Genomic DNA, 22,566 nt, shown 5'->3' on the forward strand with positions numbered 1-22,566 from the left:
GGAAGACTCCAGCCACATCTTCTTCCGGTGCCCGGCGGCGCGATTCCTATGGAGTTGCTTCCGGGATGTCGTGGGTGGGACATGGTGCCATGATAATCTCCCAGACTTGTTCAGGGAGGTCCTATACCCCCCATTAGTAGGCCCTCCCTTTGGGTAGCAGTGGGTACCCTGGCGTGGACCCTCTGGAATTGTCGTAATAAACTAGTGAGCAAGCACGTGATTCCTTGTCGTGTCACTGATGCCATCTTTAAAATGTGTGGATTTCTACAACTCTGGAGACAGCTTAGCAAGCGGCGTGATCGTGGCTTCATTGACTCCATCGTCGCAGGACTTCGCTCTTCCGCAGCCGCGATGGCCCCGCCATCACCACCCCCACCACCGGAGCCTGATTAGAGTTGCCTTTTTTTGTCTTTGGGGCTTGTTTGGCTGTGCCCCCGGCCGGACCTCGTTTATTTTTTATCTGTACCCTCTACCTGTACTCTTATGTTGTTGGATGCTTGACGGTTATGCTTTATCTATACCTACTAATAAAGCAAGGTGTGTTTCTCCAATTTTTTCATCCGTTTACCGTCGAAATTTATTATTCTATCCGAGGTGGTACTAAATATTTGTGCATCCGCCTGTTTTTTATTTTAGCAATCCAGATTTTTTGTATTTGGGCCGCACACGCTGTGGCCTAGCATAGACAGCCCACTTAAGCTGCAAAGACACTATTTGATGCCCAGTGCGGCAGATAGTTAGACCATCGCACGGGGCGCACAAAACCGTGCCAGCCCATTTCGTTTTTCCTTCCATTTATTTATTTTGACTATCTGCTGCACTGGGAGTAAAAATTTCAGAATTTTGTTTTATTTTCAAATATTTGAAAAATGTTCAGAATTACAATATTGTGTCCCCGTTTCTTAAAATGTTTGGAACAAATTCTCGTTCCCATTTTTGTCGAAATTATGGACATATTCAAAAAAATTGGTATTTTCGAGAAAATGCATTTTAAAAATATTTCAAATTCAAAAAATATTCTTTTTTTAGTAAAATGTTCAGAAATTCAAAATAATGTCCGTGTTTAAAAATGAATTTTATAAAAAAAATTCAGAATGTTCGAAACATGTTCCATTTTCAAAAGTCGGTCACAACTTCAAAAAACGTTTGTGTTTTCATAAAAGGTTCATGTCTTCAAAAAATGATGTGGTTTCAGATTTTGTTCAGGCTATTTTTTGAAATTGGATGGAATATTAAAAACATTGTTCATAATTTCAAAAAATTCCAATTTTCCAAGAATATTCGGCGATGTTGTAGTATACTTATATATACTTAATAAAGCAAGGTGCGTTTCTCCAATTTTTTCATCCGTTCACCGTCAAAATTTATTATTCTATCCGAGGTAGTACTAAATATTTGTGCGTCCACCTGTTTTTTATTTTAGCAATCCAGATTTTTTGTATTTGGGCCGTACACGCTGTGGCCCAGCATAGCCAGCCCACTTAAGCTGCAAAGACACTATTTGATGCACAGTGCGGCAGATAGTTAGACCTGCGCATGGAGCGCACAAAACCGTGCCGGCCCGTTTCGTTTTTCCTTCCATTTATTTATTTTGACTATCTGCTGCACTGGGAGTAAAAAGTTGAGAATTTTGTTTTATTTAATTTTTGAAAAACATTCAGCATTACAATATTGTGTCCATGTTTCTTAAAATGTTTGGAATAAATTCTCGTTCCCATTTTTGTCGAAATTATGGACATATTTTTTTGGTATTTTCGAAAAAATGCATTTTAAAAATATTTCAAATTCAAAAATATTCTTGTTTTAGTAAAATGTTCACAAATTCAAAATAATGTCCACGTTTAAAAATGAATTTTATAAAATTGTTCGGAATGTTCAAAACATGTTCCATTTCTAAAACTCGGTCACAACTTCAAAAAACGTTTGTGTTTTCATAAAATGTTCATGTCTTCAGAAAATGATGCGGTTTCAGATTTTGATCATGCTATTTTTTGAAATTGGATGGAATATTAAAAACATTGTTCATAATTTCAGAAAATGTCCAATTTTCCAAGAATATTCAGCAATTCATTTTTTTAAAAAAATTCAAAAATAGTTAAACCTGTTGTTGTAGTATGTTCTTAAATACTCGCGTTGGCCATTCGTTATCTGTAGGTGTTTGTTGCCATGGCTAGCAGCACGTGGTCGAGTCTTTAAGGTCATCTTTTCAGTCGTTCAACATGTCGAGTCTTTAAGGTCTTCCGAAAGAAACTCGGGATAGTAAGCCTTCTATATTCTTTGTTGAATGGAATTCACACAAAAAAATTGATATCCTATTTAAGAAAAATAGCAATCTATGTTAGTCTAGGAACAACATGATGCTTATGGATATTCTTCTCTCGTTTATGCCCATGTTATTTGACATCGACAACTCTATTTCATTAGGAATTTAATGTGGTCATATGGGCATCTTTTAATGGTTCTGTAAAGTAAATTAACAGATTCAGTCTACATGCTGTAAATAAATTATAACCTAAAGGATATATGTTTACTTATAATATACTTGATATAACACTGAGGTACGCACCCCTGTTTCCATCCATGTACCTTGTGTATGTAGACTATTATGATACAACTCTGGCCATGGATGTATAAATATTACATTAGTCTATTAATTCTAGAGATAAACAGTTACCATAGTTTCCAACTTCTGGCCATTCAAGAGATAAACAGTTACCATAAATATTCACACAGCGAGGTGATTGGCCATCATCGTCAGTAAGAGGTACAAACTTCTAATGTGGTATTTGTTTTGTTTGTTTCAACGGCACTACCATACTGCAAGGGATCTGAAACGCAGGTATTTTGGAACGGCAACTTCACCATCTATATGGCCACACAACCCCACATAACAAGTCAGGTTGAACCAGACAAATGGGACCCAACTTTATATCATTTTCCAAGAGTTCAACCATGGGATAGGTTAAAATTATTTAAATATATTCTTCTGAATAAATTGTAAACTTCCATAGCCATCCCGCCCTGTCCAGAAGGAAAAACAACAGCCAAAATTGAGTGAAATATATTTAAAAGAGTAGCTCAACAGATAACACTTAAAATCTTTCAGAGTTGACGGATACAAAAGTTGTTTGATTTGAATCCTAGATTAACCACCTGACCATAATCCAGAACTGGGTCACAAGGTTGGCATGTTTCATACGACTACTAATGCTATATTTATGCTTCTTGCATGATACCATGTGCTTCAGTTTCTGGTAGTCCCCATGAAGATATATACCTGAAGTGTTCCTGAAGGAGTGTTGAAGAATGAAAAGTGGAGTTTTAGTCAAGGGGAATATGATGGCAGACCATAGTATTATTAAGGAGCTCTTAAGTTGGTATGGTCCAGTACACCAGTACTCTCCACCATGCCATGTACTCAATGTTTCAAAATTTAAATAGCCCTCTACAGCTTTTACAGAATGAAATGCTACCCTACTGAATAATTTCCATGAATAGAACTAATACTACTAATATCCACTATTCATGTAGAAGATATAGTTCCTGTATGCTACATGCACCAAAACTACTTGGAGCTTATAAACACTTTTTCATCTATACACTTCTTAGGTATCATACACACTGTCCATAAGTTTAAGTAATTCGGGTACTAGAAAATAAGCATTTAGAGAACTTCCCAGTCTTCTGTTAAATTTACATGTATGGCAGTTTCCTGAGCGGTCATAGGTTTTTTCTCTCTTCTAATTCTGTACAACTGTCCGCTCATCTTTAGGTGGCGTATTTTGGAATCCGCTAAGACCAAGGAATTTTGTATTTGTTGGAACTTTGCACTGTTCTTTCGATGGTAAAAAGGGCAGCCCGGTGCACGTAGCTCCTGCTTGCGCAGGGTCCGGGGAAGGGCCCGACCACTTACTGTTCTTTCAATAAGTAATAGAATTATTCAGGCTAGACCAAGTCTTGGCTTAGTTCAGCCATAGATATGACCAAATGCAAAATCCATATTCTATTATATATCTCACTGCACACATTTTATACTCGGAACAGTAAACAAAGATGTGTATTATAGTAAAGAGCAATAGTAGCGTGGCTTTTTCAATGTGAGGCATTGTTCTTTATTAAAGATATTTTGTGATGATGCAGCATGGGGTCAGATAACTTTGAAAACAGATTCAGCTAAGGCACTGGACAATTCAGGTCACATAGGGGGCATCAAGTTATTTTGGTAAGTATTATAAATCATAGAACTTGCGGATGATTCTTTTCTTCTTGGGATCTTAAAAGAACACAATTGTTCATCTTGAACTGTAACCTGTTTGACAGATTTTCTCTAATTGCCTAGGAAATTGGAGTGACTTTCGTGCTTGCAGATACACTCTCTAGGTAAATAATTAACTTTTTTCCTTTTCTACCCCTTGACAGGGAGATCCAGGAAGGAGGCAAGTCTCTCCCACGACGTTGCTGTCCAAGTACATTAAGGGAGCTCCATGTCTTGGTTTGCCGCACGTACGTTTACCACACAGAGGAGCACATGTGCTCCTCATAATAGCAAGTTTGTAATGAATTCTGGAACCAATCGGGAGGTTAAATTCAGCAAAGCATATTCACCTGCAGTCAAATCACTTTTGGTGTGTATAAGTGCCATCAGAGATCAACCCGGACCCATCAACGTGCATAAACTAGATAAGTGCGCATATGAACGCTCAGGAGGCGTGCCAATGGCACGCCCCAACCACTAGTATACTTCAGATGTAGAGGCCGGGGGCAAGCCTCCTTTTCCAAAATAAACCTATATACTTCCACCTAGTTTTCACGCTCACTGCCTCTCCGATCTCTCATCTCACTCTCTGTTGTTGGCCCGCGCATCAGGGCCTGGCTTCCACGCTGAATCTTCTGTGCGGACTGGCTAGAGCGAGCCTGTCCACGCGTTCTTCTATCACAACGTACCAAGACGTCCAACCTAAATAACCACCAAATCAGAAATCAATGGCTACATCAAGCAAGTGGTGAAGCGATCGAGGACATGACTGCTGCAGGTGGAGAGGCATCGGATGCAGCAACCGAACAGGCACGTCATCAAGCTTCACCTTCACAATCCGAGTGTGGCGCTCGACACCCATGAGAACTATCAAGCATGTTATTGTGGCAGTGCTTTGTTCTTGGGTCATTTTATACAAATCTTCGCCTCCATTCGCCATTTTCAAAGGCCATGGTGTCGATCGCTATGCTTGTCTCGTGAAAAATTTGGAATGAAAGAATGCAGGGGTCTTTTGACACAAACCTTCCCCTTCATTCGTCATTTTCAAAATGATCAAGAACGATGCGGCCCATTGGAAAGCCGCAGGCGCGAAGCACTTGGGTAAACTAATGACAGGAGAGTAATGACTTTGTAATAAAGGGAATCAATGTAATATCACTCTAACTTCTTCTTTTTAATGGATGAGGCAAACATTTTGCCTTCGTTTCGAAAAAGAAAATGCTAGGTGTTTAGTCATCTTGGCCTAGTTTCGCCAGTTATGGCAATTTGTTTTTTCACTTTATTTTATCTCCCTTTGTGAGCATGTATGGAATCTTAGACCTTTTTGGACATTTTGCTTAGTAAATTGGTTGCATGCATCACTGTGATTCAGAGGCCTGGGATGATACGATCCACCGTTAAAAAAAACCATTCATCACCTTGAACTTTAGAGGTGCATTTATGTTTTGCGGTCTTAGAAATGGCTAGCGAGATACCATTATTGTCACATTATATCATGGTTGCTTTGATAATGTGTTGTTGTTTGAGATATCTTATTATTGCTCGCTAGCTGATTATGTCATTGAGTTAATATAATTTTTTAAGAGTTATTTTCGACATGGTTAGTTATAATCTTAGCTCAAAACCTAGATGCTGTTTAAGCTTATTTATGCAAACAAGAGCAAAAGATTTCGTAAAAGTTTTTTCTTTTTCACTTTCAGTTTATTAACTGAATTGCTTGAGGACAAGTAAAGGTATAAGTTTGGGGGAGTTGATACGTCTCCAATGTATCTATTTTTCTTAACGCTTTTCCTCTTATTTTGTACTCTAATTTGCATGATTTAAATGAAACTAACCCCAGACTGACACTGTTTTCAGCAGAACTACCATGATGTTTTTATTGTGCAGAAATATAAGTTCTCGGAATGAAACGAAACTTTGCGAGGATTTTTTAAACATTAAGAGAGAATTTCTGGAGCTGAGAACCACCGGAAGGGGGAACCTGGGTGGGCACAACCCACCAAGGCGTGCCCAGGTGGATTGTCCCCACCTGGTGGCCCCACAGACCCTGAAACCAGCGCTATAAAATCCTATTTTTCTAGAAAAATATAGGGAAGAAAGAATTATCGTGTTTCACGAGATGGATCCGCCGCCATCTCCCGTTCTTCATCGGAAGGCCAGATTTGGAGTCCGTTTGGGGCTCCGGGAAGGGGGATCTTCGATCTTCTTCATCACCAACCCTTCTTCATCGCCAATTCCATGACGCTCCCCATCGAAAGTGAGTAATTCCTTCGTAGGCTCGCTTGTCGGTGAGGAGTTGGATGAGATTCACCATGTAAGCGAGTTAGTTTTGTTAGGGCTTGATCCCTAGTATCCATTATGTTCTGAGATTGATATTCCTATGAATTTGCTATGCTTAATGCTTGCCACTTTGGGCCCGGGTGCCATGAATTCAGATATGAATTGTTTATATTATCATCATTATGTTCATGTTCTAGATCTGATCTTGCAAGTTATAGTAACCTACTACGTGTTATGATCCGGCAACCCCGGAGTGATAATAGTCAGGACCACTCCCGGCGATGACCGTAGTTTGAGGAGTTCATATATTCACCGCATGTTAATGCTTTGTTCCGTTTCTCTATTAAAAGGATGCCTTAATATCCTTTAGTTTCCAATAGGACCCCACTGCCACGGGAGGCTAGGACAAAAAAATGTCATGCAAGTTCTTTCCATAAGCATGTATGACTATTTACGAAATATATGCCTACATTATATTTATGAACTGGAGCTAGTGCCGTATCGCCCTAGGTTATAACTGTTCCATGATGAATATCATCCAACAAATCATTGATCCAATGCCTACGAATTTCCATTGTATTGTTTCTGCTAAGTTACTGCTGCTACTGTTACTGTTGCACTTGCTATAAAACAATTACTATCACTGTTACCGTTATTGTTACTGTTGCTACTACTACCAAAACTATCATACTACTTTGCAACTGATCACTTTGCTGCAGATAATTAATCTCCAGGTGTGGTTGAATTGACAACTCAGCTGCTAATCCTTGCAAATATTCTTTGGCTCCCTTGTATCAAATCAATAAATTTGGATTGAATACTCTACCCTCGAAAACTGTTGTGATCCCTCATGGAGGTCCTTCGAACAGATCCGGGTGAAAGCTTGCTTTCTGCTTACTGCCAAAGCCGCCGGTGGTGGCGCTATTTTGCGACATTCCCTTCTTGAAGGCATCACCGAGGAGAAGTTCAAGGCCACTGTCTGCTACCTCCGGGGGAAACCCTAGATCAGTAGATCGGAAGACGACGGCGTTCGTATGTCGTTTCCCCCTTGGGGCGTCGTTCTTGGAGGTGTGCACGGGCTCGAGGGACCAGTGGGTCGTATATTTGGTGGAGCGGTGCTTCATCCTACACATTGATGTCGACAGATCTCGACGGGGTGGCGCGATGCAGATTCGGCGTCCGATGTGTGAGGATGGACTCACGCAGGAGGATGACGCTGTCTGGCGTCGTGGTGGCATCGATGGCAGAGAGACCTGTCATGGTAGATGCAACAGTATAGCTCTGAAGATGGATTGATGGCAGGTGGCTGCGGCGGCCTCATACCCGGCAGGCGTCCTGGTTGAGGAGTGCGCTGGACTGGTAGGTGCCCCATACCCGCAGGCGTCCTGATTGGGACCTTAGGTCTTAGATGTTTTGGTTTGGCTGTCAAGTCTGTTTGGTATTAGGCCCAGATTATCAGCATCCGTTCATCAACTGGATAGGAGTAGCGACAGATATTGCCTAGACGGTGGCTTTAGTCTTACTGTTGTATATCTTTGTAAGGTCTTGTGTGAATAATTAATAAAGTTGCTGCATGCATCGTCCAGATGCAGAGACCGAGAATTCTAGGCCCACTTTCGGACATGTGTTCTCAAGAGAGCAATGCACCTACGGTCTGGCCGGATTCATTTTCCCGGAGAATCTTGTGTGCTGACTGGCTAGAGCGAGCCTGTCCATGCCTTGGTTAACCACAACGTATCAAGACGTCCAACCTAGCTAACGACCAAACCAACAATCGCTGGCGTACAATATATACACATCAAGCAAGTGGTGAAGCGATCGAGGACCGATAGACCACATCGGTCTCCACTGGCCACTGCAGTGTGTTCTCTGAATATGCCAACTTGTGATGGAGAAACGAGTGGCCACCAGAGGAGAGAGGACACGACTCATGCTGAGGTCTTTGTATTTGGTTTATCCTTTCAACTTCTTCCCCGTACGTATTTCATTTCACACTACTGTATATCCGTGCTTCCCGGTATTTACTCGGATGTTGAGCTGTTCAACGGATGCTAAGTTTGATCCTGCAACTTGCGCGCCCTTGCTTGGAAATGCCGTCCATGCTGATAAGGCTTCATTTTTGTCCAAGTAAATAGCAGGAGGCACAAACTGGAACAAGGACAGCAATAGCAGACCATTCCAAGTTTCCAACTGCTAGTCGGCCTCCTCCCCACCTTTGCTCTAAGGCCAGGAGCTCTGTACTCCAATCGTAAAGATAGCAGCGATCAGAAGAAGAAGGCACAGCGCAGCACCAGCAGGGAGAAAAGAAGTGGTGCTTAGAGGTAGCTACAGATCTCCTATTTTTCCAAACCTCTATTCTCTCTGTCTCTGCCTTGCTGTGTCTTGTAAAATGATTCCTTAAATCTTATGTTCAACAAGAAGGTTCTTCCTAGAAAATCCATAGCATTCCATGGCCACTGCTTGGGACGTTGCCTCTGTTGGTTGGTCCATGGTCGTGTTGGGCTGGTTGGTGTCGCCTGTCATCACCTTGATCCTGCCCAAGATCCTTTCCTGCCTGGGCTTCGATGCGGCACAGAAGCTCCAGGAGCTAGAGATCAGCATCATGCCAGAGCTGCAGAACAGACTGCATGCCGTAGATCAGGAGAGGATGATGCAGAGTGGAAAGAAACCAAACTCCGATGTGGCCGCACTGGACAAGATGGCCGCCATGCTGAGGCACGCTCGGGAGGATGCAGAAGACATCTTCGATGATGCTCAAGAGAGGATTGTTAGCAGCTACATCCTCGACGGTGTCGTGCAGACCTTCAAAAGGAGCTGTCTGGGGATTGCATGCTTCATCCAGAGTGGATCGGCTCAGCTAATGCAATGGCCACGGAGCTCTTTGTGTCGTTTCCTCCAACGCGCTTCCGGTGAAGCCGTGACTATCGGTGTTGCCGCCTCAAATGAGCCCGGTCATGTGACTATAGATGTTGCGGCGCCCTCCGGCGAGTCTGTTCCGGTGACTACCAGTGCTGCAGCCTCACACGAACCAACAGTTCCATCCTCCGATTCCTTGGGGCGGTGGCTCTCTTCCTTTTCCAGCTCCATCGACTTGGTCAAGTACTGTTGTACATCCAGCTTCAACTGGTTACGCTTTTACCGAGATTGGTCCTATGAGGTAGTTGGTGTCACAAGTTACGAGGTACATCCAATTTCGTCGCCCACTCCTCATCTTATATATATGTACTCTATATACATGCAAAAGCTCTCCGCCCATGTGTTAAGAAAGATACTTTTTTGAACTTTCTGTGTCATCTCATCTGTATGCGTATTTCAAAATGAACTACAATATCTTTCTAATTTGCTACTACGATAATGAGAGTAATACTGATTATCTTATTTCACATCAGTCATTGAGGTCAACAAAGAAAACCTGTATTTCGACAAAAAATTTGTAATCCATTTAAATTACTTGTGGGCAGTTTCCCATGTTTATTATTTACACTTTAATACTATTTTATTTACTTGTGGTCAGTTTTTTGTACCAGTCATTTTTAAAATTGCATGGCGATTTTGTTCCACCAGTGATATATAATTTGTTTTGCATTATGGTCACCTATTTCTATTAGATTGAATAGACATGTGACAGACATACCCATTTGAGATTTTGCATCTTGCAGGAGAATGCCACTGCATTGGATGTTGTCCTTACTGCTATCTCAAGATGGAACTTGAAGAAAAGAATAGAGAAAATAGAAAGCACCATCAGTGAAGTGACGAAGTCTCCGCTCTTGGCCACGGCAAACAAGAGTGCAACAGATGATATTGCCAACAAGTATAGGAGCATAATTAGAATTCCTGGCAAGCGGAAGGTATTTGGTCGAGAGGGGCTGCGTGATCATATCATGGTCAAGGTTTTGGATCCCAAGCGAGGCTTTTTTCTCGAGGGGCACCGAAATTCACGGTTCCCACGGTAACCACAAAATACCGGAAAAAATTCGGACGAAATTCAAAATCAAATTTTGAATTCAAATATTTCAAAGTTGATATAGATAAACTTTTAACTTTATGATATCACAGTCTTTCTCCTAGCGTAGTGGCTCAACACACGCACCCACCAATGCCGCTTGGTCAGAGATTTCGAGTTCGACTACTGCGGCTCCAGAATTTTTCAACTCTGTTAGTTTTTTTACTTTCACATTCTAAAAAAGAAAGAAAAAGTGTGGAAGGTAAGACTCGAACCCGCAATATGCAGCTCCACAAAGCAAGCCTTTGCCACTATGCCAGTGTGAGCGCTGTTGCTACATGAGAGATGCCGCTTATTTAACAGCAGAGTGATCGTTTGAATTCAAATTTCAAAAAAACTTGAATTTTTTTGCTTGGTATGAGTGTTTTCCATGGGGTAGCGGTAAACGCGGTAACCGCTCGGGATCGCGAAATTTCGAGCGGTATCCAAAACAATGATCATGGTAAGGCTTCGTGAGTAGGGCTGGACGTCCGAGCGAGCTTTTAGGCTCGTTTCGAAGCTCGCTCCAGCTCGGCCCGTTACAGCTCGGCCCGATAGGATAATTAAACGAGCTGAGCTATGAAAAATAGGCCCGACTCCCGACCGAGCCGAGCCGAGTTCCGCCCGGTCCAGCTCGGTGACTCGTTGAGGCCCAGCCCAATCCCCCGTCGGCCTCGCATCGCGTTAGGTCACAGCAGAGAGAGCACGCACGCAAGCAGTCTCCTCGCCCTTATCCCTTTCTCTGCCCGGCGCCGCCACCCCTCTGCCCGGCGGCATCGACGGCGACGGGCGACGCCGCCTTCCCTCACCACAACGGACGCAGGCGGACGGGTCTCCCCTGGTTTCTCGCTGAACGACACAGGCAGGTAAGCGATCTCCTCTCTCCTTCCCATCGCTAGCCCTAGCTCCCTGCACTGGCGCACACACACGCACGAATTTTATGGATGGATCTTGGATGGATGGATGCTTGTGGCTATCGGCTGGAGAGCGCAGCTAGCTAGGAAACGCGATGGATGGATGCTGAATTTGATTGATGGATGGATGCTAGTGTTCGTTGGCTGGAGAGTGCCGCTAGCTAGGACGGATGCTGCACCAATTTGATTGATGGATGGATGAATTTATTTGTGCTGGATTGTGTAGACTGATTATTATCTATGTAAATTTTTGTTGATGATTGACCATTTGTTCTTTGCTGATGTGTGAAGAGCCCCACTGTCGCAAGAATGGACAAGGAAAAGGGGAAGGAGAGGAGGAGGAGAAGGAGAAAGAGAGGAATTTGGTCTCCATTATGAAGACTAAGCCGCCTGCCCCTGGAAGCAGAAGGGGAAGGGCAAGGGCTGTGTCGCTGCCAAGGAAGCGGGCCAAGGATTACGGCAATGTCCCACTCGCCGAGTTGTTATTACGGGTAAAAAAAAAGCTCCATCGCCTTGACGTCTCGCTGACCCCGCCGACGCCAGCGGGCGTGCCACGATCGCCCCTGCCAACGGCTTCGCAAACGACTCCGAGAGGGAGACTGCATCTTCACCGGTATGGTTGTGCCAAATATGCGTGTCCAAGCTCATGTGTTTGCTGTTTTTGCTATCCAAAGGTCAAATATATGTGTGTCCAAGCTCATGTATGTGTTGTTTTTGGTATCCAAAAGTCAAATATAAGATTGAACAGGCTCATGTATATGCTGTTTTTGGTATCCAAGAGTCAAATATATGTTTGTACAAGCTCATGGATGTGCTCTTCTTGCTATCAAAAAGTCAAATATATGCGTGTCCAAGCTCATGTGTGTGCTGTTTTTCTGTGCTAGGCAATGGAGCATGATAAGCAAGCAGAGAAGGATTATGAAGAGGAGGAAGAGAATGAGGAGGAAGAGGATGAGTAAGATACTCTGTTTGAGGAGGAAGATTCTCATTTTGATGTCAAAGCACTAAGTGTTATGCTATGCAAAATTGCATTGTTTGGCTGTCAACGTTCAATATTTTTTGCCGTATAAAGTTCAAAGGAGGAGCTGTCCAAAATTCAAAAGCAATGATGCCCAATTCTTTCTTAGTCATATTTGTTCAATTTCTACACTTTCCATAGAAGAAAGCTTATTTTTCATCACTATGATCATTTTTTAAACCATAGACTGCTAGATGTTGCATTTTTAGCAATAGAAAGTGCTTCTTTTACAAATTATGGGTTTAATTGCTGTAGAAGATCAAAAATGGTATGTAAAAACAGGTTCTGCTACCTCCCAGATGTTATGGCGCTAGCTAGCTCACGAGCCGGCTCGGTCTGAGCCGAGCCATTGCAAAAACGAGCCGAGCCACCTAAAGTGGGCTCGTTGGCTGAGCGAGCCGAGCCGAGCCGAGCCGCTCCAGAGCGAGCCAAAGCCAGGCTCGGATCAAGCTCGGCTCGGCTCGGCTCGTGTCCAGCCCTATTCGTGAGATACCAGAGCATGATGCAGCAAGCTCAAGTGATAATCCATGTTACTCAGTGATTGGTATATATGGTGTTGCTGGGTCTGGGAAGACCACGTTTGCAGGATATATTCGAGATTACATAAAGGAGGAATGCAAGGATGAGAAACTTTTCGACACCATCATGTGTATTCATGTGTCAGAGACTTTCAGTGTGGATGGTATATTTCATGAAATGCTGAAGGATAGTAGCAAAGATAGTCTCTCCAGTATTTCAGATCATAGGGGACTAAACAAGAAGTTGAAGGAAGCATTGTGTGGCAAACGTTTCTTGTTGATATTGGATGATCTCTGGGTGAAAAACAAGAATGACCAACAACTGGAGGAACTAATCTCTCCACTCAATGTTGGGTTGAAAGGAAGCAAAATCCTGGTGACGGCTCGAACAAAAGAAGCAGCTGGAGCTCTGTGTGGCGATGAACTTATTGAAATGCCTGATTTGGATGAGGATCAGTACATGAAGATGTTTATGCATTATGCTGGTAAAAGTATTGCCGTTAAAGAATTTGAACAAGTTGGGAGAGAGATTGCCAAAAAGCTACACCGATCACCTATTGCAGCAGTAACAGTTGCAGGACGGCTTGGAGCAAATCCAAATATCAGTTTTTGGAAAAACATTGCAAAGCTTGACATGTTGAATGACACAATGGATGCTCTTTGGTGCAGCTATAAGCAGCTTAATCCGGACATCAGGCGATGCTTTGAATTCTGCAATATTTTCCCCAGAAGATTCAAATTGGAAAAAGACCAATTAGTCCGTCTGTGGATAGCACAAGGGTTTGTAAAGACCAGTTGTGCAACAGAGGAGATGGAAGATGTAGCTGAGGGCTACATTCAAGAGTTGGTTTCATGATCATTTCTGCGACCAGATGTAGATAATTTCTTTGTAGAATGCTTTACAATTCATGATCTGCTGCATGATTTATTAGCCAAGGTTGCTGGAAGTGATTGCTTCAGATTTGAGAACACAAGGAGCCACATAGGAGAAGGCTGGAAGGGAGAAGTCCCTCGAGATGTCCGCCATCTTTTTGTTCAGGATTATGACGGGGAATTGATTACCAAGAAGATCCTTGCATTGGAAAATTTACGCACCCTCATCATCTATGTTGTTGGAGATACACCAGTCGAGGAAAAAGTCATTGAGAGTATATGCAATAGGCTGCCGAAATTGCGGGTACTAGCCGTTGCTTTCATCCAGAATCCCAATATGTTTTTGGTCCCAGAATCCATTATTCAGTTAAAGCACCTCCGCTACCTAGCTATCAAATTCGGTATATTTTCTAGATGCAAGGTTATTTTACCATGCTCACTAGCTAAACTTCTCCACATCCAGCTGCTAGATTTTGGTGATGGCATGATTTCAGAATTTGCCCTATCTGACCTTATCAACTTGCGGCACATATTCTGCTCGTACGTGAGCTTTCCAAACATAGGCAGGCTGATCTCACTGCAAAGAATACAATACTTCAGAGTAAGGAATAAACAAGGTTATGAGATAAAGCAGTTTAGGGACCTAAACAAGCTTCGTGGCAGTCTGACAATCAATGGCCTTGTAAATGTTAAAAGCAAGGAGGAAGCTCTTGAAGCCAATCTAACAGCCAAGGAGCGGCTCACAAGGCTAGAACTGTTATGGATTGGTTCTATGGATGATGCAAGGTGCAGTCCAAAAGTTGAAGCAGAGGTACTTGAGGGTCTCTGCCCTCCCGTGGGGCTTGAAAAACTGTTTATCTATTCCTACATTGGCTCAAGGTACCCAGATTGGATGGTTGGTAGGCTGAACGGTGGCCCAAAACACCTGCAAGAGCTTCAGTTATATAACTGGGGCCAACTGGGACCTGGTCCTGAACTTGAGGCTTTCCCTCATCTTCGTGTGCTTGAGCTTGTGGACTGCACCTGGGATGCCTTACCAGGCAATTTGGAGCACCTCACAACGCTCAAGGAACTTAGCATATTTTCCTGCATGAATATCCGGTGGCTTCCAACACTACCCTGGTCTCTTGACAAGATTAAACTTATTACCTGCAATAGTGAGCTCATGAAGGCTTGTCAAACAGAAGGAGATCCAAACTGGCATAAGATAAAGCACATCCCCGAGAAGTATTTTAACCCAAGCTTGTAAGCCTCTAATCCTCTTTGCTGCCTTGTTTATCCATAATTATCACAGTTCCTTGCTAACTCTGCTTATGTTTGTTCAGCACTTCGTCAGCCTTCGAAGAAGATGTTGCCTCTCATGCCTCTGAAGAGTTTCCGGCCTGAGCAAAGACAGCGAAGGGAATGTGCAGCTAGCAGGGAGGTGCATGGTTTACAACTTGAGATTTACTCTGTACTTCCGTATGATTTGAGTGTTCACCTGTACTTGAGATTATTAGCAGTTTAGTAGTAGCAGTATCCAGCACATTTGTGAGGGGATTCGGTACAGCGTGAGACTTCAGAGGATGTGCGGATATTCCCCCAGCTGGGCGTTTAACTCTTGGTACCTCCCTTATGCAGCTCTCTAGTGTGATACTTATTATTAGTATTATCGTGTTGTTTGTCAAGTTTGTATGCAAGGTGTCAGTACTGTCAGATTTGATGACTTGTATGATTTATTCAGTGTGCTATATATGTATGTCAATGAACTAGATATTTGAGTGCTCTCTACTTGGAGTATTCAGTGTACTATTACGGTGACGTCTTCGCAGTCTTCCTTTTTCTTGTTCTTGGCTCTCTTTTTCTGACGATCTTGCCACGAGGATCTGATGGTTCCAACCGGAAGATCCTTCTCTGCTTCTGATTTTCTTGAGGGGTGTGTTGATGCTCTGCTTGATCCAGTTACTAGTTGCTCATCTGCAACAACAAGCCCCGTCAAAGCGTTGCCTGGTCATATAAGAAACAAATATCTTGTAATATTTTGCCTTTTATTCCTGAAGAAAGGCATTGTCTGGCCGGCCGGCTTATAGGTGTGTTGCTGCTGGTTTCTTTCAGGTTTCAACCATTGACTATTGTTCATCAGCACATCCTGACGCATGGAGTCGTGTCATATTGGTCCTGCGTGTACCCACGTGCGGTAACTGAGGTTGGATTAGACGATGCACGTACCGGGGTACATGTTTTGTGACTTCACTTCGTCTTCGCGTAAGTCTAAATCTCATTCCTCAAAAAAGAAACAAAATCGGCCAAAATGGCGAAGATATCCAACCCAACCCGAGTTTCCACATAAGAGGCATGTTTTGGAATAGCAGAGGTCTTTCAGACTTGGCTAAACATAAACACGACGGTGATTGTGTGCGAAAGCATGGGTTGGATTTTGTATCAATTTCCGAGGCAGGTAAATGTGACTTCCGTGCACATGTCTTTGACCACCTATCTGGTGGTTTCGACTACACATGGCATTGTTTAGCACCACGTGCAAGGTCCGGAGGAATCTTATTTGGGATACAGATAACAACCATGTAATTGTTATCTTTTTTGGTTGGTGAATTTCACATCAAATTCCATCTCCGGAACAGAGCTGATAATTTTACATGGAGTCTGGTCGCGGTCTTTGGGGATGCCCAAGATGAGAATAAATCCACTTTCCTGCCGGAATTGGTGAACCTGGCTAAGGATAATCCACACCCAATGCTTATTGGAGGCGACTTTAATATCCTTAGGTACCAGGAAGAGAAAAATAACGATCGTTTTGACACTCACTGGTCTTTCTTATTCAACGCTGTGATTGACAGTTTGAATCTTCGGGAAGCCAGTTTGAATCGTCCAGTGCCAACATACGAGAAACTCGACCAGGTACTCACGGGTAGCGAATGGGAACTAAAATTTCCTCTGGTAATAGTGCGTGCCCTAGAGCGTATTGAGACACTTTTGGACCATGCACCCATCATTCTTGAGTCTAACTCTGCTAGTCCTCCCACTACTCGCCGCCCATTCAAATTCGAATTGGGATGGTTACAACGTGATGACTTTGCAAATATGGTTAAGAATGTGTGGGAGAGGCCCGCCGTTGGTCGCACACCAATTCAGAGATGGAACTTCAAAATTCAAGCCGCAAGGCAGTTCCTAACTGGATGGGAGAAACACACCAGTGGCATATATAAAAAAGAAAAGCAGCGTCTTTGCACTATTACTGATGACCTCAACAAAATGGCAGAAACTCGCACTTTGTCTCAACATGAAATTGACATAAAAAATCAATCCAATGAGCAAGTGGCACGTCTATTGCGAGAAGAGGAACTCAAGTGGTACCGAAGTTCTGGCGCCCAATTCATTCACGAGGGAGTACACGTTATTTCCAATTAGTTGCCAATGGGCGACACCGAAAGAAGTGTATTTTTAGCCTCGAACAGGATGAGGGACAGATCGAAGCCTAGGAAGAACTTAAGCGTTATATAACAAAATACTACAAGTCTCTATTTAGGGCTCCAGATGAAGGGAACTTCAGTCTCGATGAGACCCGAATAGATGATATTCCACAAGTCACGACTGAAGAGAATGATATCCTGGCAGCACCTTTCTCTGAAGAGGAGGTGAGAGCTGCGGTGTTTCAAATGGAACACAATAAAGCTCGAGGACCTGATGGCTTCCCCGCAGAGTTCTACCAGAACTTCTGGGCTGTCATCAAGACTGACCTAATGGAGTTGTTCAATTATCTTCATGCCGGCCAACTTGACCTATCCAGACTAAATTTTGGAGAAATTGTTTTGTTGCCCAAGACAAAGGAGGCTGTACGGATCCAACAATACAGACTGATATGCCTCCTTAATGTCAGCTTCAAAATATTCACCAAAGTAGCGACTAATAGGCTCGATGTGGTTGCTGACCATGTTGTTCGGCCATCCCAAACGGCTTTCATGCAAGGAAGAAATATACTCTATGTAGTAGTTATCCTTCACGAGACCGTTCACGAGATGCACCAGAAGAACATGAGTGGGGTAGTATTGAAAATTGACTTTGAAAAGGCATATGATAAAGTGAAATGGTCATTCTACAGCAGACCCTGAGAATGAAAGGTTTCTCTGATAAATGGCGTGAGTGGATCCAAAATTTCATTACTGGAGGCAGTGTGGCTATCAAAGTCAATGATGATGTAGGCCATTACTTCCAGACGAAAAAAGGATTACGTCAAGATGACTCACTGTCTCCAATATTATTTAACATTGTCGCTGACATGCCGGCTACTTTGATTGAACGCGCCAAACAAGATGGTCAAATTGCAGGAGTAGTGCCACATCTTGTCGATGGAGGTCTCTCTATCTTGCAATATGCCGATGATACGATTCTTTTTATAGAACATGATCTTGATAAGGCGGGAAATCTGAAACTTCTGCTTTCAGCTTTTGAGCAAATGTTAGGCTTGAAAATCAACTTCCATAAAAGTGAATTGTTCTGTTTTGGAGAAGCCAAGGAGACGGCTGCACAATATGCTGACTTGTTTGGATGTGCACAAGGCCAATTCACAATTAAATATTTGGGAATTGCGATTCATTATCGGCGTCTCACTAATGCAGAGTGAAAACATGTTGAAGAGCGATTGGAGAAACGGTCGAGCAGTTGGAAAGGATAATTGCTCTCCATTGGGGGAAGACTAGTTTTGATCAATTCTGTCCTCACCAACATGGTTCTCTACATGCTCTCATTTTTCCAACTACCCAAAGGGGTTCTGCAAAGAATGGATTACTTAAGATCCAGATTTTTTTGGCAAGGAGAGACAGTGAAAAGAAAAAGTATAGACTAACCAAATGGAGCGTCGTTTGCCGACCGAAAGACCAAGGAGGCTTAGGTGTTCAGGACCTCCATGTCAAGAATGATGCCTTACTTAGTAAATGGTTGTTCAAGCTACTTACTGAGAATGGTGTTTGGCAAACTATGCTATGCAACAAGTATTTAGGCCAAAAGGCGTTGTCCCATGCATATTGGAAGCCCGGTGACTCGCACTTTTGGGCTGGTCTGATGGCGGTAAAGAAACATCTTTTCCGTTTCGGATCCTTCACGATAAAGGACAGCTCGGAGATATGTTTTTGGGAGGATAAGTGGCTAGGAAATACCACTCTCCAAGAAGAGTACCCAGCCTTGTACCACATTGTACACGATAAGAATGATACTCTTGCGCATGTGATGACCACTTCCCCGCCAAATATATCATTTCGGAGGGATTTGGTTGGACCCCGTCTTGTGTCATGGCAACATCTTCTATCCCGTTTGGATTCAATTAACTTGACACAAGGGCGGGATGTGTTTCGCTGGAATCTTACTACATCTGAGTCCTTCACAGTTGACTCTATGTATCGTGCACTATCGCACACAGAGATTCCAGTGGCCAATAATAAACAAATATGGAAATTGAAGATGCCACTAAAAGTTAAGATTTTCATGTGGTATTTTTGGAGAGGAGTTGTGCTAACTAAAGACAATCTTGCTTGAAGCAACTGGAAAGGAAGCAAAAAATGTAGTTTTTGTACTCATGATGAGACAATCAAACATCTCTTATTTCAATGCAAGTTTGCGCGTTCTACGTGGTCAGTTATCCAAATAGCGTCAAATTTGTATCCACCGACAAGTGTTATCAATATATATGGTCACTGGCTTGATGGAATACCAAATACTTTTAGTACGCTAATACGGGTGGGAGCGTCTGCCTTACTATGATCGCTTTGGCTATGTAGAAATGATTGTGTTTTTAATGGCAAAATCTCTTCTCCTATGCAGGTTATTTACCGTTGTACGTACTGGCTTCGTATGTGGTCTAATTTGCACTGAACCGAGTATCAATCGCTGTTCAAGGCGGTGTGTATGCGGTTGGAGGGGGTGGCCAGGGAGGTTTTTACCCAACATGGGTGGCAGCATAATCTTCGAATCGGTCCACCTTCTCCGTCGACATAGGCATAGTTTCGGCCCCATATGGCTTTACTGTTGCCACTTTGTTGTTTTTATATTATTTGTCAGACTGTTTGTTTTTATGGCTGTGTGCATCTTACCTATGCAGAGGCCAGGTGTCGGTCTTATGCTTTGTAACCGCTTGATACTACATTTTGAATTAATAAAAGCACCCTTTATCGAAAAAAAAATGTTGCTGCTACTATGCGAGTCTTTTCAGAGGCTTATGTTTTAGCAGTTTCTAAGAGGCCTTAGTGTGAAGTACCCAGATTTAGCCAGCATGCCGAAATCTTGAGTGTAAACCATGCTGATGGTATCCTTTGTTGTTGTGTTCAGTAAAAAGTTTTAAACAGCTTTGTCACTCAAGTCAGAGCTTTAGTATTTTATTATACACATCTGGGGTAATGCAGCTTCCATTATCTGAAACCAAAAAAGAAGTATTTTTGGTTTTTGCATACATGGCCTGCATAACGTAAATGGAAGGGAACGGTTTTGCTGTTTCTTTCTGTGTACGTTTCTCAGCCATCCTATGTACAAAAAATGCTATACCAAGCCATTTCACTACTCGAATCCTACTGGGTGTGGGTATATATTAATGAACACATACACCTAATCAAACCCTAAGAATAGACACCGCACGAACCAATAGTCCAATACTACCCTGGTATCATCTGAAAGAGTATGTGGTCTAATTACGTGTCACTAGCACCAGTGGCACAACACTCTCATATTAAGACTCGGTGTTTGGTTGAGGCAATTCCAGTCTTGAATTGCTCAAGAGCTGTCCTGATGTCCTTCCCATGGGCAGGCCTGAGAAGTAGGCACCATTAATATTGTCCAAGGCCCCAATGAGGGGTGGCGCGGCTGTTCTGCTCTTTAGATGGTGGCCTTGTCGTTCTGTTCCTGTACAGCACCCTGCACAGCCTTCCTGTATTCTTTTTATACAATAGAAAAGGATGCTAAAGTTCACTCCATACGGTGAGTGTAACTTTATTCCCTTAAAAATACAGCCCTTTCACACGAGCGAAGTAGATAAAGGTTGAGATGACTTCCCTTGATATGACTTCCCTTGATCAAATCAACTCAATAGCCTGATGGAAGACATTTGGCAACTGGATACTTGGGACTGATCACAGGTTTAGAATTCTTCTCAAGGTGACAGCCCTCACCGTCTTGGTCACTTTGGCTATGTAGAAATGGTAATGTTTTTAACAATAAAAGCACTTCTCTTATGCTGGTTATTATCTACAGCTGTACCGGTACACTCTGTTTATGGTCATCTGTACAACATGTGGCGAACTAAGACCTGTTTACAGATGTGTGTACACGCTTGAAGAACACAGCAAATGATTCTTTTACCCGACATAGATGGCAACATGATCTTAGGATTGGCCCTCCCATGGTTTATGTGTTATATAGACTTATGATTACTTGTATTTTTCCTTTTTTATGAGTTTGGACTTGGTTTGACTATGTGCATCTTAGTTATTTAGAGGCCGGGTGTAATAATTAAATATTTTAAGTAATAAAGCGTCCCTTATCGAATAAATCTAATCCTACTGTGCGGGTTTATATTTGAACATGCAACTAATCAAATCCTAAGAACAAACGCTGCATTATATAACCACCACACGACAGTCACTAGAACATGCAACTTATCGAAAAAGTTATTTTTGGTTTTTGCACACATGGCCTGAATAACGTAAATGGAAGGGAACGGTTTTGCTGTTCCTTTCTATGTACATTTGCCAGCCATCCTATGTACAAAAAATGCTATACCAAGAAGCCATTTCACTAATCGAATCCTACTGGGTGTGGGTGTACATTCACACACACCTAAACAAACCCTAAGAATAGACACTACACCAACCAATAGTCCAATACTACCCCGATATCATCAGAAAGAATATGTCGTCCAATACCACCACACGCCAGTCACTAGCACTAGCAGCTCAACATTCCTGGTGTTCTTGCTTGGGTTGCTGGCGGCCGGCGATTGTGCTGGGGTCCTTAATTAGTTTGTCGTTGTTTGGGATGTGGTTCTGCATTGCCACCTATGGCACTGTATTGGTGCTGCAATTTTTGGCGTGTAATATTCTTCCTATGTAATGAAGACATTCAGGTCTCCTACTGCCCTCGAAGACAATAAGCTACTAATAAAAGAAGTTATAGTGGCTAGTGGTGGAAGGTCTCAATACATTAGGGCAACTCTAACCAATCCCCTATAGTCGGTTAGCGGAGTAAAAGTTCAATTTTACTCCTCTAACCGGCATCTAGCAGATGCCTAGTAGGAGTAGCCGGTAGTGGAGGATAAATTATCCTCGGCCACGCAGCCCTATTTCTACTCCTCCGCTATCGCTTGGAGGAAAAACTCTCCTTCCTCCGTTGCCTCACCCACCCCACTCCCACGCAGCATCTACGTCGATGCCATCCTTCCGACCACCGCATGCGGAAACTCGATAGGTTCCCTCACGGTCCTTGAGTCCTAGATTTGAGCCTCTCTCGCCCCGTCCGCTGCACAGAATCCAGAGATCTGCGATTGTTGTTGCCGCCACAATATTTGATGCATCCGGCCACTGATGACCGCGTGTTTGGCATGGACTGGCCGGGTACCGAACCGCATATCCCTGGCAAGCATCTGCGCCGCATGCAGGTATTGGCTCACTAGTAGAAAAAGGGCCTAATGTTCAGCCCTTTAGTCCCGGTTTGTAAATGCCGGCACTAATGTGACCATTACCATTAGT

The 22,566-nt window shown here is 43.0% G+C and overlaps 1 non-coding gene across 1 annotated transcript; it reads left to right on the plus strand.

Annotated features, from left to right (window-relative positions):
• The first annotated feature begins 8,863 nt into the window (after positions 1–8,863).
• Positions 8,864–15,656, plus strand: LOC125531379 (putative disease resistance protein RGA1). Its single transcript, XR_015615824.1, has 4 exons — positions 8,864–9,716; positions 10,195–10,428; positions 12,903–15,088; positions 15,169–15,656. It is a non-coding gene; the product is annotated as a putative disease resistance protein RGA1 (transcript).
• Positions 15,657–22,566: the final 6,910 nt, after the last annotated feature.

The sequence above is a fragment of the Triticum urartu genome, chromosome 1A, assembly GCF_056163025.1.
Source record: "Triticum urartu cultivar PI428250 chromosome 1A, HENAU_Tu73, whole genome shotgun sequence".
NCBI lineage: Eukaryota > Viridiplantae > Streptophyta > Magnoliopsida > Poales > Poaceae > Triticum > Triticum urartu.